The 16479-nt window shown below is 50.4% G+C and overlaps 2 long non-coding RNA genes across 6 annotated transcripts; one reads left to right on the top strand and one right to left on the bottom strand.

The window, feature by feature from the left end:
* The first annotated feature begins 2024 nt into the window (after positions 1–2024).
* On the top strand, positions 2025–11964 carry LOC120683211. 5 transcript variants are annotated; one of them, XR_005678702.1, is made up of 7 exons: positions 2025–2721; positions 2845–2997; positions 3444–3506; positions 9559–9608; positions 9948–10385; positions 10852–10943; positions 11402–11964. It is a non-coding gene; the product is annotated as an uncharacterized LOC120683211 (long non-coding RNA). The 5 variants fall into 5 exon arrangements; XR_005678705.1 differs by having other exon boundaries at positions 9559–10114; positions 10303–10385; XR_005678704.1 differs by lacking the exon at positions 9559–9608 and having other exon boundaries at positions 10303–10385.
* A 366-nt stretch (positions 11965–12330) lies between these two features.
* Positions 12331–15427, bottom strand: LOC120683403. The gene is made up of 4 exons (XR_005678787.1): positions 13739–15427; positions 13535–13665; positions 13068–13462; positions 12331–12990 (listed from the first exon to the last, which is right to left on the bottom strand). It is a non-coding gene; the product is annotated as an uncharacterized LOC120683403 (long non-coding RNA).
* Positions 15428–16479: the final 1052 nt, after the last annotated feature.

Below are 16479 nucleotides of genomic sequence, written 5' to 3'. Positions count from 1 at the left end.
ATCAAAAGATGTCCTGGCTACCAATTCTTTGGCAAGAAGACTCACGTGCCAGCACACAATTTAATCACAATCCATCCATCATTGTCGTTCGCGTGTTGGAGTCAGGACATGATCAGACCCTTAACCGTAGCTCCAAGAGGATTCAATCATGTGCTGGTAGCAGTCGACAAATTCACCAAGTGGATTGAGTACAAGCCCATTGTCAAGATCTCGTCGGATAGAGCAGTGGATTTCATCTCCGACATCATACATCGGTTTGGTTTCCCCCACACTATTATTACAGATCTGGGTTCTATCTTTACCTCGTAGTCTTTTTGGGATTTCTGTAAGAATTCCTGCATAGAAGTCAAGTATGCTTCAGTGGCTCATCCTCGAGCCAATGGTCAAGTGGAACGTATCAATGGCTTGGTACTCGATGGCTTGAAAAAGAGACTCTACGATGCCAACTCCAAGAAGGGTTGCAAGTGGATCCAAGAACTACCCCATGTCGTCTGGCGGTTGCGAACACAGCCCAGCAAAGCAACTGGACAATCTCCTTTCTTCCTCACATACGGTTCAGAGGCTATATTACCCATGGATATCATGTGGAAATCTCCAAGAGTAGAAGCCTATCAGGAAGGAGAAGCAGACGAAGCTCGACAACTTGAGTTAGATTCAGTCGAAGAAGTCAGGATCAATGCTTTGACCCAGTCGGCTAGATATCTTCAAGGAGTCAGACGCTATCATGATCGCAATGTCCAGCAAAGATCTTTTAACATAGGAGATCTAGTTCTACGATGAATTCAAGATGAAACAGGACTGCACAAGTTAAATTCCAGATGGGAGGGACCTTTCATAGTGTCTAAAGTTACAAGACCAGGATCATACAGAATTATCGATGCCGACAGTAATGAGGTACCCAATTCATGGAATATCGAGCACTTGCGCAGGTTTTATCCTTGATTCAAGTTGTATGGTGGTGTCAGTTGATCTCTTTAATAAATCAAGGATTTTCTATCAACTTTTCGACTACATTAAAGGCAGTTATCAACCTGGCATCATCACATTGGACTATTTTCTAATGGGTTTTTCCAACTAGGGTAATCTCTACAGATTCATACCGACCAGGATAACCCAATCTGGATAGCTTACACAGTTTTTCCATTGGGGTAACCTATCAAGGTTCATCCGAACATGATAACTATACAAGCCGCACATTGTCCTTAGCATGGGACACAACCTACTCGCTGGCTTGAGAAGGTCTATGGGATGAGATCCAAATTAGACTGGGCTTTGATGCACTAATGAGCCTAGAGAGGCCCATAGGGTTGGACCCTTGGTGGGGCCCTAGACAGCCCAACTAGGGGCGCCCAAGGTGAGAGCTAGGGCAGCCCACCCAGGCGTCCAAGGTGGGGCCCATTAAGGCCCACCTAAGTGGCGCCCACCAGGCCTATCCCTCCCCTAAAGCATCGATTAATTTACGCTATGTCCACCCATGAATGTGCACCCCGCTGAGATAACAAAATTGGTCAGTACCCAACGAAATGTACCCAGAAAACCTACTTCATCAAAATCAATGGCTCAAATCGTTTACTATTGAGCTTCAACACAATCCTACGGCTGATCTTCTTTGGATCTCCCATGCTTCAACGCGAACACCCCCAGCCGCCCGTCACTCCCGCACCGGCTCGTAATGCTCTGCCAGAGTTCGATTCCCACCTTTATCAAAAAAAAAGAGTTCGATTCCCACCAGGGCTGTGTTTAGATGAGGTGAAAAGGGGGAGAAAAAGTCACATCAGTCACTGTAGCACACTGTAGCACTTTTCGTTTGTTTGTGGTAAATATTGTCCTACCATGACCTAACTAGACTCAAAAGATTCGTCTCGCAACGTACATCAAAACTATGCAATTAGTTTTTTTATTTAACTACATTTAGTACTCTATGCATTGGTTATTTGCTATATTTAATGTTTCGATGTGATAGGAGATGTGATGGATGTGATGGAAAGTTTGGAAATTTGGTGGGAACTAAACACACCCCAGCTGTAGTTTTGACGAGAAAAAAAAAACAGATTGAACTCCCTCTCGCTCCCCAACCCTAGCGTCTCGCGCCACCCGCCGTCGCCGCCGCCGCTCCATCCCGATGTCCGAGCCCATGGCATCCACGCTGCCCGTCGCCCCATACTATGCGGCGCGGCTGGTGTGGTAGCTCTAGGGGCGCAGGCCTTCACGTTGAGCGCGTCCGCGTGGTCCCCACCGAGTTCATCAAGGTCGCCAGGTAGGCCCGAGCGCCCCTCATGGCCTCGCGCGCCAGCGGCCTGGGGTGTGCAACCATGCAGGGGAAGCGGCAGGGTGCCGCGGTCGGAGGGGAGGTGGAGGCAGAGCTCAATTTGGAGGTGGCGGAGCTCGATCCGGCACCGGCGGAGGTCGATTCGGCAGCAGCGGAGCTCGATTTGTAGGCGGCTGAGGTCGATTCGGTAGTGGCGTCGCAACTGGCCGAATCCCACCGCCACACAGCCAGCCGAGGCAAGGCCCTTCGCAGGCACGCCGCCATCTGCCCCAACGCCCGCCGCCGCCTCCGTCTCCTCAAGCACCCACGGCCTGGAGAACGCCCACCGGCCGCCGCCGGAGAACGCTGCCGGAGAACGCCGCTGCCGTATGGGTCGCTCCTTGCCTTGTGGATTGGTCTGGATGTCCAACGCCGCCGCTGGAGAGCTGCTCGATGGTTTGCGGCTTGCACAGGTACTATCCCTAACCCCCCAAACCCGTCTCAAATGTGTTGATGCGTCTTTCATTACTTTGTGCCGGAATGAATTGAAAATTATTGCTGATGCCTCTTTCATTATGTTGTTGTGGTCTGTTTAGTGTTCAAGTGCTCCACTTCTCTTAGGCCCTACATTGCAGAGGCATTCATCTTCATCATCCTGGATGACGCTTATATTTTTTATCCCGACCAAAGTTACCAACACATGCAAATAAAGAGGCCTTGCCAGTATGGCACCCTGATTGATTCAAAAGGTAAGCTATTTAAGTTGATCAGTGAAGAGGTTGCATTGAGTTTATTGTTTGATGCTTGTTCCCTGCTAATTGATGATAACTTGTTTTACATTCATCATGCATTTATTCTCTGATAGGCCAGTTGGCAAAAGAATCAATTTATTTTGTATTCAGTTTAGATGATAACATGTGGTACCTACTTAGAGCACAGAACCAGTTACAAATTTGCTTAGGCATTTGAAGTAGCTAAGGCTCATGTACTCATACGTGAATTAGGCATTTAAAAAAAAGCATTGTATCCATGTTGCATAATGCACGCAATTCACCATTTGCCTGGCCATCTAGAGTCTCATCTGACGACAATTAGCTGTACAAATTGCAAAAACATTCTTTAATGATATATTTGCTAATAAATGTGTTTCTTTGACAGTTTACATTGCTTATAAATATAAATGCTTTCTTTATAGTTTGGACTCATGGCGCAGCTGTGCGGCAAGATGATTGGATCTGATTGATGCAGTTGAGTCCAGGTAATGCATATATTTTTTGTGTTCATGTCTGTTAGCAGCTCAATTTTCACTCTCATTGAGCTGAGAGGATCACACTCAAGTTGGGGAAGTTTTCTGGGTTTTTCTTCATTCACACTCACAATGCCATGCCATCCAACGGGTGGGGAGGCAACACATTTATACACAGCTGCAGGGCAACCAACACTGAGGCATATTCTACTCCTAGTCTAAGATGCCAAATGAAAGGACTAACTGCTGTCCTATCTAGATGCTAAAGCAGTCCAAGATGCTGTCCTCTAGGGCAGCAATGGTGCTAGTGCGTGCTACAGAAAAATGAGATGCTGCAGCCCCACACAGGACTACAAGTACAGCCCCACAAAGACCACAAGTACAGAGACTTATTCCCTTCATTCTCCCCCTAAGTCTTGTGCGTCGTCTTGTGGGAAGATTGGACCATCCCGGTCTTGGAGCAGAGCTCAAGGAACTTGATCCTCCCAAGGGGCTTGGTGAGCAGATCCGCAAGCTGATCCTTGGTGTTGACGTAGCTTGCCTTGATGGTTCCTTCCTCCAAGCAGCCTCGGATGAAGTGATACTTGACCCGGATGTGCTTGCTCCGTTCGTGAAAAACGGGGTTCTTCGCCAAGGCCAGAGCGGACTTGCTGTCCACCCTGAGCTCCACTGCTCCAGTGTCTCTGCCAAGTAGATCACCAAGCAGTCGAGCGAGCCAGAGCGCCTGAATCGACGCGGTGGAGGCCGCTATGTACTCAGTCTCGCAGCTGGACAAGACCACCACCTGCTGCTTGACCGACTGCCAGCTAACGAGGTACTTGCCGAGGAAGAAGAGGATCCCGCTCGTGCTCTGGCTGGTGTCGATGTCGCCGGTGTGGTCGCTGTCGTTGTACCCGACGAAGTGTGCCGCTCCAGGGCACCTCGGGTAGTGGAGACCGTGGTCGAGAGTCCCCGCAACATAGTTGATGATCCTCTTCACGGCCTGCTGGTGCTCCGTCGTCGGTCGCTGAATGAACCGACTAACGTAGCCGACAGAGAACGCCAAGTCCGGTCGTGTGTGGGCGAGGTAGCGGAGGCTCCCCACAAGGCGCCGGTACTGAGTAGCGTCCACCTCCTCTGCCGTGCTGTCACGGCTCAGCTTCAGCCTCTCCTCCATCGGAGTGAGAGCTGGGTTGCATTCGGTGAGCCCAGCGAGCTCGACGATGCGCTTGGCGTAGGCGGTCTGTCGAAGTGTGATCCCAGAGTCGTCCTGGTGCACCTCGATCCCCAGGTAGAAGGAGAGAGGCCCCAGGTCGCTCATTTGGAAGGTGGCCTTCATCTCCTCCTTGAACGCCACCACCTCCGCATCCTTGTTGCCGGTGATCACCAAGTCGTCGACGTAGACACCCACCAGCAGGGCATTTCCGCCATTGCCCCGCCGGTAGATGGCCGCCTCGTGCGGGCTTTGCTTGAAGCCCATCCCCTTGAGCATGGAGTCCAGCTTGGCGTTCCACGCCCTCGGGGCCTGCCGCAAGCCATAGAGGGCCTTGCGCAGGCGAAGCACCTTGCCCTCCTTGCCGGGGATCGCAAACCCCGGCGGCTGGTGCACGTAGACCTCCCTCAAGTTGCCGTTGAGAAACGCCAACTTGACGTCCATGTGACGGACACGCCAGCCCTCCTGGGCAGCCAGCGCAAGGAGAAGTCGCACGGACTCCATCCGTGCCACGGGAGCGAAGGCATCGTCGAAGCCGACCCCCTCCTGCTGCACGAAACCTCGTGCCACCAGGCGAGCCTTGTGCTTGACGACGGTGCCGGCTTCATCCCTCTTCAGCTTGAACACCCACTTAAGGGTGATCGCGCGGTGACCACGAGGGAGGTCAGCAAGCTCCCAAGTGCGGTTCTTCTCAACCGCGTCCATCTCCGACTGCATCGCGGCACACCATGCCGCATGTCCCTCGGCCTCTGCCAAAGACTGAGGCTCGCCGTCGTAGCTGCACCTAGGTGCAACTACGCCTCCAGGTCGTGAGGCACCAGTCCCGGCACCGGCTGATCACCGAGAAGTTCCTCCAACGTACGGTACTGCAACGGCTCACCGTCGTGGTACGCATCGACGCGCTCCTCGTCGTGAGAGAGCGGAGTAGCGAACTCCACCGGACTGTGCTCAGCACGAGCAGGTGTCGAAGTAGACGTGCCCGGAGGAGTGGCTATCGGTACTGGAGTGCCCGGCGTCGCCGGCTGTAGTGGTGCAGCCGAGGAACTCGGCGCAGCCGGTGTCATAGCTGAAGGACGTGGTGCCGCCGGTGTGGCGGGCGCCGGAGTTGGTGGAGGCTCGGGGACCGGGGTAGGCACGCTCGGCGAAGAAGAGCTGCCTACTCCCCCAGCTCCCTCGAAGTGGACGTACTCGACGGTGAAGTCGCCGTACGTTGGAGCCGAGCTATCGTCCACCGCCTTGTCCCACGCCCATCCTCGCCCTTCGTCGAACACAACATCGCGCGCCGTGCGCACACGCTGTGTCTCCGGGTTGAGAATGCGGTAGGCCTTCGAACCCTCCGCGTAGCCGATGAACACCCCCAGAGTGCTCCTGTCGTCGAGCTTGCCGATGTGGCCAAGCTCCTTGGCGAACGCGAGGCAGCCGAAGACCCGCAGGTGGGAGACCGCCGGCTTACGCCCATGCCAAGCCTCATACGACGTCATGCCGTCGAGTGCCTTGGTGGGCGAGCGGTTGAGGATGTAGACGGCCGTCACCACCGCCTCTCCCCAAAAGACAGCCGGCATCCCTCTCTGCTTAAGGAGGGCCCGGGCCATGCCCACAACTGTCTGGTTGCGCCACTCGACGACGCCGTTCTGCTGCGGGCTGTACGACGCGGAGTAGTGGCGCTAGATGCCCTCATCCGCGCAGTACGCCGTGAACCCGGCCGCCGTGAACTCGCCGCCATTGTCGGTGCGCAGCACGCGCAACTTGCGGCCGCTCTCCGCCTCCGCAGCAGCCTGAGCACGCCTGATGGCGTCCGCAGCCTCTCCCTTGCTGCCGAGGATCATCACCCACATGAAGCGGGAGAGGTCGTCGACGAGCAGCAGGAAGTAGCGCCGTCCTCCTGGTGTGACCGGTGTCACCGGGCCACACAAGTCCCCGTGTACGAGCTCGAGCCGCTCCTTGGCTCGGAAGCTCGCCTGCTGGGGGAAGGAGTGCCGCTTCGGCTTCGTCAACACGTAGACGTCGCAGAGCTGCTCCACGTGGTCGAGGCATGGGAGGCCTCGCACCATCTCCTTGGCGCCGAGCCGTTTCAGGGCCTCAAAGTGGAGGTGCCCAAAGCGCTTGTGCCACTGCCATGCCTCGTCGTCCCTGCGAGCTGCAAGACAAAGAGGCTGGGCCACCCCGATGTCGAGGATGTAGAGGCGGTTCTTCCCTCGAACCACCCTGGCGAGAAGCTGGCAACGGTAGTCCCAGATGCGGAGGACCCCGCTGTCGATCACCACGCGGGAGCCGCTCTCATCGAGCTGCCCAAGGCTGATGATGGAGTTCCGCAGCGCCGGGATGTAGTAGACTCCGGTGAGCATCCGGTGCTCTCCGGACTTGGCGGTGAAGATCACGTAGCCCACGCCCTTGATCTCCACGGCGGAGGAGTCCCCGAACCTGACGGAGCCACCTACGTCGACGTCCAGGTTGGAGAAGAACTCCCGCCGCCCGATCATGTGGTGCGTGGCGCCGGAGTCAAGGTACCAGCCATCGACCCTGTCGTCGTCGGAGATGTTGCCGAGGAGGACTCGGGCACGCGGCTCGTCGAGGTGGAGTAGAGCGGTGGCAGGCAGTGCCGCCGGATGCGGCTTCATGTCCCCGTGGAGTAGGAACAGAGCCGGCTCATCATCCGGCTGGGCCTCCGCTTCGTGGGCTTGGCCCCCACACCTCCGCTGCGGGCAGTCCCTGGCCCAGTGGCCGGGCCTGCCACAATTGTGGCAGGCGTCGTCTCGTGCCGCCTTGGGCCTATCGGCGGCGCCGCCCTGAGCATCTCCGCGGGCGCCACCCTCGGCGCGCCCTCGTGCCCCGGCTTGGGCACCTCCGCGCCCCTTTCGCGGCTTGCCGCGCTTGCGGCCACCAGTTGAGGAAGAGGGCTCCCCTCCTCCTGTCACCGCGCCGGGCCTCCCACTGCTCCTGAGTAAGGTGGAGCTTCCCACCGATGGAGAGGCCTCCCGAGGGAGGTTGTGCCTCGTCGCTGTTGACGACCTTGAGGCGACCTATCGCCTCCTCGATCGTCATGGTGGAGAGGTCCAGCAGAGACTCGATCGAGCGAGCGGTCTGCCTGTACCTCTCGGGGACGCAGCGGAAGAGCTTCTCGACGGCTCTCTCCTCGTCGTAAGTATCGTCGCCGAACTGCACCACCTTCTGCAGCAGAGTGTTGAGACGGAGGGCGAAGTGATCAACATCATCACCTGGCTTGAAGGCCAGGTTCTCTCACTCCTTGCGAAGTGCCTGGAGAGTGGTCTTGCGGGCGCGGTCGCTGCCGATACGTGCCGCAGCGATGGAGTCCCAGGCCTCCTTGGTAGTTCGCTTCTTGGAAAGCATGAACTGCATCTCGGGCGGGGCTGCTGCGATGAGAGCATTCAGCGCCCGTCGATCCTCATCGTAGTCGACGTCGCCGTACCGGACTGCCTCCCACATATGCCGCACCTGGAGCTTCACCTCCATGACTGCGGCCCACTCGACGTAGTTGGTCTTGGTGAGGGTGGGCCACCCACCACCGGGACCGACGTCCCTGACCACCGCCTGGAGGCCGTGGTAGCCGGGGGCGCCGCCGCGCGCACCCCAGCCAGGAGCGCCGCCACCGCCCTGCTCGCCGCCGCCAAGGGCGCCGCCTCCGCCCTGCGCGCCGCCGCCAGGGGCGCGGCCTCCGCCGCCGGGTGCGCGGCCCCCTAGACCGTCGCCGGGCGCGCCGCCGTCCAGGCCGCCGCCGGGCGCGCGGGCCCCTGGACCGTCGCCGGGCACGTCGCCCTCCAGGCCGCCCTCCAGGCCGCCCTCCAGGCCGCCGCCGGCGGGGTGGGCTGCTGCCCACCGCGCGGTCTGCTCCCGCCCTCTCTCCCTCTCCAACTCCTCAAGGTAAACGTCGGCGGTGGTGTCGCCGGCGATGGAGCCGCTGAGGCTGCCGCGCAAGGTCTCAACCTCGACCTCCGCCGCACGCACTGCATCCTCCACCGCCTCTGCTTCCACCTCCGCCCTGACCGCCGCTAGCTCCGCTGCAGCCAGCCTGGCCGCCCTCGCCGCTGCTGCAGCGGCTTGTGCCGTCGCTCGCCTGCGCTCCTCTGCCGCGGCGAGCTCGGCATCTCGCTGACGCCGTGCGCTCGAGGCGACCGAGCGCTGAGACGGTGCGTCGGAAATGGCGCGCCTCCAAGGGGCTGCTGCGTGGAGAAGACGCAGCCTCAGACGAGCAGCTCGTCTGCTCGGGTGAGGAAGGTGGAAGAGGGCTGCTGCAGGTGCTGCTGCGCTAACTGCTGCTGCTGCGCTAGCTGCTACTGGTGCTGCAGCAGCTGCTTCTGGTGCTGCAGCAGCTGCTACTGCTACTTGGGAGGGAGAAGAACAGGAGATATCCAGTCTACAGGAAAGTACGGCCTTGATACCAGATGTTAGCAGCTCAATTTTCACTCTCATTGAGCTGAGAGGATGACACTCAAGTTGGGGAAGTTTTCTGGGTTTTTCTTCATTCACACTCACAATGCCATGCCATCCAACGGGAGGGGAGGCAACACATTTATACACAGCTGCAGGGCAGCCAACACTGAGGCATATTCTACTCCTAGTCTAAGATGCCAAATGAAAGGACTAACTGCTGTCCTATCTAGATGCTAAAGCAGTCCAAGATGCTGTCCTCTAGGGCAGCAATGGTGCTAGTGCGTGCTGCAGAAAAATGAGATGCTGCAGCCTCACACAGGACTACAAGTACAGCCCCACAAAGACCACAAGTACAGAGACTTATTCCCTTCAATGTCCAGACAAGTAGTTTCTTTCAAAAACTGATTGAATGATGCTAGGTATTTGTTCTCCCTTCTGTCCTTGCTATTTATTCTCTTTGCTAAGCTGCTTGACCTTTTTCAGAGCTTGCCAAGAAGTGAGTAGATCTGGCTGTTTGACCTTTTCTCTATGAGGTGCATAATTTTGTATGTCAAACTAGCTGCCATAATAATGTTAGAAGCTGTCCTTGCTAATGGGTGGGTTCAAGATAACTATATTGTTAGAAATTGATGTAAGCTATCAGGGATCGTTAATTCTTTATTACAACTATCTTACTGTTATTTATTTCAAGCAAACTAAGGTAGGTTAGGTCAGTTTTCTTAATTCAGATTGTACTGCAACAACTTGAATGGTGCCGAGGATTAATTTCGAGGGGGTTAATAGTTTCTCTTTGTTACCCGGCTGTTAAGCTTGAGATCAATGCACGAGAACTTTTAGACAATGCACGATCCCTGATTGCTCTTATCCTTCAGGTTACTATCGCACTCAAGATGTTCTGAGCAAGATCATTTCCCGATTTTTTGGGAGAATTTTTCATGCCTGTTCTGAGCAGAATTGGGCAGCGGAGTGCCAGAGTTCAGTGTAGCAAAATGCAGTTTCTAAGCTGGAGTTCAGAAAAAATGTGGTTGGTTGTTAGCAGGTTCTTTGCTTGTTAGCTTGGCAGAAATACTCCTCCTCCTCAGAGTTCAGTTCACTATTGCCAAATTAGACCCACAAATATTGGTCCTTGTAATACATGATGACTTGTTTCAGGAAAGATAATTGTATATACCATTTAGATAGAACCTTGTATATATCATTTATATTGTGTAACTGATGGGATTGCAGGCTAGCTAACTGCACAGAATGGGGGACACCAATAAAAGAGATGGCTATGCATTTAAAGATGTAGCAAAACAACTTCAGCACAGGTATTTTGAATTTTGCCTAGCTGTCTTAGGTATGAAAATTATCTCATTCACTATGCTATGAATCTAGAGTACGAGCAGAGTAGCTGTTCTTTAGCAACTGGTACGGGCAGAGTTTAGTTGTTCTGAAACATGCAAAAAGTAGCTGTTCTTAAGGAGTACTGCAATCCACTATCTGAAATAAACATTTATGCTATGCTAAGCTGCAGTGGCTTAGTATGGATTAGTCATTTTTCTTAATATATAGAAACACATGCATTTTTATTGGTTATGCTTGTTGCTGTGCAATTTATCATTTCACAAAAAACAGGGCCTTTTCATTTGGGTCCATGAAAAATTATATCATTCAATTTGTTGAGCTGCAGAATAATAGATTTCCGAATTCATTGTGCCAAAATAGCAATCTAAGATTTTTTCTGAATTAATCTGGAGAATTTAACATATGTCACTGTCCACTTCCACATGGCAGGGAGGACGCTCGAGCAGCTCCCGTCCAGGGTCCTCGCCGCCGTGCCGCGTGGGAAGGGTGAGGATGAGTTCGATGAGGACGCGTCGACCAAGGTCTGATGCTTACTCCTACCGTTTTTCGTTGAAAGTTGTGATCATGTGCGAGCGGTGGAGCATTGCATGCAGGCCTTATGAGAAGCTGAATTGGTCCCTATGCAGGGCATGCTTAGGCAATATACTTTGTTTTGACATTAGGATTTAAGAGTGCAGATTTTGGCTCCAATTCTAAATCACATACAACTTAACACCATTTTATAGCCATGTACAAGGTAACGACATGTAGGCGTTGATAAATTGTATGCCTTGTATATTTGCATAAGAGAAATGTGATAGTTACATCATGTGGTACTATAATAGTCTTCCTATGTAATTCTTATGTTGTGGTTTCTCTCCAATCCAATCAGATTTTCATTAATTCTGACTATAAGTGTGTAATACTCATACTAAATGTTTGTCTGGTCAAACTTTCATTTTCGTGTTCTGAATCATTGATTGAACATTTTTGTTGCCAGCATAAATCTATATCAGGATTTATATCCCATGCTCTCTGAGCAGCTGATGAGGCTTTGAGAAATGCAAATTGGTTGCCTTCAGAGATTGAGAAGAAAGAAAGAACGGTATCATTTCCTTCTGTGGAAACACACCCCCTAAGTATATGAGCGAGATTTTACAGATTATTTTGGCTGAAATGTTTCCGTAGCGTTAGCGCGGGCATTATTAATCTATTTCATCATATGCTATTAATCTATTTCATCATCCGCTATACAATTAAGAAAAATATCATTGAGAAGCATATGTTGGCTTCGATCTTCGACTTTCTCCAACATAAGATATGGGATTGTATTATCCTATCATGTCCTGAACTGCTGTGTATGGCCTGGTTTGATGATTCTTGTAAAAACTCCAGTTATGGATAATCGTGGATCATGTCGATCATGGCACATATGTTTCACTTATAGAAAAGGACTAGACTAATTGACTTACATTGCAGTTTTGTTTGTCGTATAGCTTTCAATTGTAACAATGCTAACATTTCTGCGAGTTGTGGACTCATCGATAGTGACGGTTGGATATTTGGAACCAGTGTTTTTATTTCGTAATCTGCAATTTATTCGTGGTGTTAGCACGGGCATCTTATTAGTATAAGCAAGGGGAGGGGGGCGCCACATCCAACCCTAGCCCCCTTTGCTGGCCGCCGCCCTATCTCCCGTGCGTCAAGCCCTAGTTCTCGCGGATCTAGCAATTCAGAGTGCAACGCTTCTTCTCGTTCGTGTGCACTTCATGGAGGTGTTGCACTTGCTGCACAAGGACGAGCCGTTCGTGAGGTGGTTCACGCAACTGCACTGCCAGCTTCCATCTGCACTACATCGACGCGCTACAAAAGTTTCGCAACCGCGCGTCTAGTGGTAATTCCGTGATCTATAACTGCAGTAGTTCTGGTTTATGCGGTAGAAATTTTTTGTTTTTGCTACCCCATATTCCTACAAGTTCTTCAAGATCTCCTCAGCAATAGCCTATGTGTCTTTACAATAGCCCTGAAAAGATTCTTCAGAGCAATCAGCGGCTATTCCCTTATCTATGGGAGCTAAGTTATGCTGAGGCCAGTAAGACTTTACAATCCCAAGCATATGTGTAAGATAATTCTTGGAGGTTGCCGTCATGAAGTCAAAACTTTTTGGGAGCTTCTTCTAAGCGCTCCACCAGACATTTACTACTCGACGTTTCCCCTTCAGAATCTACCATGTCCACAATGACTTGAGCTGCAGCTACTAGTAGAGCTTGATCACTTGAAGAACCTGATACAAGGATATTTCAGTGAATATGCAAAGTACTATCAAGTGAAGATTCAAGTACTTACAGGCTTGGGCAGTTTGCAGTTGTTCTTGGAACTTGGTTTTCTCTTCTTCAACGCTCTTGATTTGTTGTTTCATCTTATAAAGCTATCGCGTATGTCCACGGTTAGCTTCATAAAGCTTGTTCCGTGCAGCGAGAGCCTCATCAAGACGCTTGGCAATTTCTACATTTTGCTTAGCCAAGGTTTTTGATTGTCAACGGTCTAATACAGAGCTTGAGACTTCAAGAAGGACTGATTGGCAACATCCTGCAAGTGAAACAGATGATATGTCAGATATCATAAACTACTCGATATCAGCAAAGACAAAACAACAAAAATCTTACCTTGGTATATTTGAAGCTCCATTGCATACAGTCTGCAAGCTTCTTCACATTTTCCACAGACAGCAGTGGGTCGTCAAAGAGATCTTTTCCCAACTCCTCCTGAGCAGACTGCGGTAGAGACTGGAAGGGTACTACTTGTACAGTAGGATTTTCTGATCCTCCAGCCACACCACCACCAGTATTAGCAGATGGGGAAGATTTCTTTGCTTCTGGAGCAGAATCCTTTGATGTCCCCAATGTGCCTGCATCTTGAAAAACAGCAGCATCAGAGTTCTCGATCAGCCCGATTATTGGTGACTCGGGGGGCTGATCGACTAGTTGACTCTGGGTCGCTCTGCACCCAGTTACGGACGTCTTGGATTTGATCTTTCTCGTGCGCAGGAAGATATTGGATCCTGAATAAGCCAAATTCAGCACAAGGCAGTATGAGGCTAAATTGAATCTAATGGAGAAAGTAAGTTTCTTACTGGCCACTGTTGGGTCGGTATGCTTTCCTCTGCAACAGAGATCCAGGAGCTGCTTTACGCTTTTTATTGCCACCAGAATGGGCGGCATCATCTGAAGACGGAGGCATGCAGTACCATGTCTTATAATTCTTCTGCAAAAAGAGGATTCATCAGAATAGCAAAAGGCTTACTTACAAGTACTCGAGGATGCTTATTAACACTTACCCAGGTATTCTCGGGTGGATTGACTGCCGAGAAGAGTGCTGGTAACGCCAAAGAGTTGTCGAAGTGGTCGAGTACTTTGCAGCACCTTCTGATTACCTCAACACGAGACATTGCCTCTGGAGTAAATCTAGTAGGATCTTTCACACCTTCATACTTGAAGGCAGGATGCTTCCGACGCTACAGAGGTTGAATTCCACTACAACATACTATTTATTCTGTGACGGAACTATGGCGACAGTTTTAGAAAACGTTAGGGATTTGCTCTTATGGATATTAAGCCCAGAAAACCGCGACGGATTATCAATTCTGTCACGGTCCGGCCCAAAACACTGCAATGTTTATACAAACCCGTCGCGAACATAAATTAAAAATTATCATGTTCCCATATGAAAAAAATAAAAAAATGCACCAGGGGGGGTGTTGAACCTGGTCTTGGGTTTCAACAATAAAATGCCCTACAACTGCACCATGCATTGTGTTATTTATTAGTAACAGATATCTGGTTCACATATAAATCTAAGTTGCTAAATATTTTGTTTGCATTAGAATATTGAAACTGACTCAAAGAAACGTAACATGGAGACGAAAGTAGAAAAGTATAAATAGGAACGATGTTGAAATGAAAAAAGGAGAAAAAACATTGTGGTCACGTGTGCATCAAATGGGCCGTCGCAGCGTCATTTATGGGCTCCGAGCTAAAAAGTCCTGCGAGGTCCTCAGCAGCTAAGCAAATTCAGCAAAAACAAAGTTAAAATGGGGATGCGGAGAGCTGGGAATCGAACCCAGTTCTAAGGACTAGCGTCTGCGTCACTTACCACTGCGCTGCGCACCCTCATGGGATAAAGTTTGATATTGCTTTTTTTGTAATCATACGTGTATTTTTTGTATTTTTTAACAAAACCAGTTGACCATGGGGAATGGAACAGCAAACCTCATGCTAGAGGTGGACACGGCCTACCACTGCATCAAATACTGGTTTGTGATGAGATCTGGAAATAAATTTTTTAGACTTTTTATCATCATAATATGAGTATATGACCCAGCACCGAAGAACAGATGTACGCTTTATCTTTCACTTTTTAATCCGGAATTAAAATTTGTAACTGGTATTACTCCCTCATATGAACTTTAAATTTGATGGTTCTTTTTTCTACTTTCTTCTAAAATCATGATCTTTCATTTAGTGCTATTTGTTTTTATGTTAATTTCTATTTCTTGGAACTTGTACATATGGCTTGTTTTCTTCCATCCAAGTAGAGAAAACAAAAAATATATTTTTGCATAACCATTAGTGATGTAACCTCATATTTTCTAATGTTATGGTGAAAATAAGGTTTTGTTCAAATTTGAGATGCATACGAGTTCGAAAGTATAACGAGTTTCACAAACTCAAAGTTTTGACTTGAATTACAAGATACTATGTGAGAGATGTATCCATTATGAACTATATATACTTCAAGTTTCATAAAATTTTATGAATTTTTATGTCAGAATTATACATTCACAAAATGATTCTACGACAATTTATAGATTTTTCAGAGAAGTTTTAGATATTATTATTTTTTTAATAAGGTTGCAAATAGAAGTTAGACTTATCCCTAACAAACATTTAAAATTATCTTGCTTTTTCGGGATATAAGCTATAATAGAATAAATATACTTAAAATATATTTTTAGTATTTTTTAGATATATTATTGGATACACTTGTAGTTCATATTGTTATTGCTTTCAACAAGCATACAGAAATTCATTTAAATGGTAGAAAATACCAAATCTATTCAAAAATTCTTGAAACTCCTACATGGCAATTTATATGTAGTCTTTTGCGTATAAAAAATATATTATAATATATATCGTAATTATTTTCATGTGTTACTTCATAAGGTTCCTTATAAAGTAAAAAGAAAAGAAAAAACATAAAACAGTAAAGGTATGAGACAAGTCTTGTTGGGCCCATATAACTACTTCAGCCCACAGTGTCCAAACGAAATTCCACCTTGTTCTATACCGTTGGATCAATGTGGACGGCTGAGATTCATCTGCACTCGAATAAATATCCATCACCAGGGCAAAACCCTAGCCCTTCCCCCGACGCCGTCCTTCCTCCTCTCGAACCGCGCCCCTCCCCCCTCCCTCGCCCCCTCCTCGCCTTCCCCACCATAAGCCATTGTGGCGCCGGCACCCAACCACAGGGGGATTGCCAGCACAAGATCCGGCCACGGCAGGCCTATGTCTGGCCGTTGCGGACCCAGATTCATGGCCGCCAGTCCACGGGGACCACGGTCTCCTCCCTTATCTGGCTCCCTCGACCTGGCAGGCGGCACCGGCGCGCGCTGGGGTTGTCTCGGTGGCCGCGGTGGCTGTGTCCACGGGGGGCAAGGCGGATGTGCTGCCGGGCCCGGGGGTGAAGCGGGGGCGGTGTTGCCGGGGAGGCTTGAGGAGCCGCGGGACAAGCCGCTTGGGGGCAGCCAGCTCGACGTCGGTAGGATCGCCTTCCAGGTCGACGTGGGCTGGGGCTTCGCTAGCGGTGCCTACATCAGCGGCAGTCTGGAGTCCGGCGGTCATCCGCCTCCCGCCGGACATTTTTTTTCTTTTTCTCTATTTTCTGAGTGTTTTTCGGTGATTTTTCGTTCGTCTCTTTTGATTGCGATTTGGGGCAGATTTCTAGGGGCAAATCGGTGCTAGGATATTTGTGATGGAGTCTAGGATGATCCATTAGCAAATTTCTCATTTGAACACA

This window comes from Panicum virgatum, chromosome 7N (assembly GCF_016808335.1).
Source record: "Panicum virgatum strain AP13 chromosome 7N, P.virgatum_v5, whole genome shotgun sequence".
NCBI classification, from domain to species: Eukaryota; Viridiplantae; Streptophyta; class Magnoliopsida; order Poales; family Poaceae; genus Panicum; species Panicum virgatum.
The sequence above is the reverse complement of the archived record's forward strand: the minus strand, read 5'-3'. Positions and strand labels throughout refer to the sequence as shown.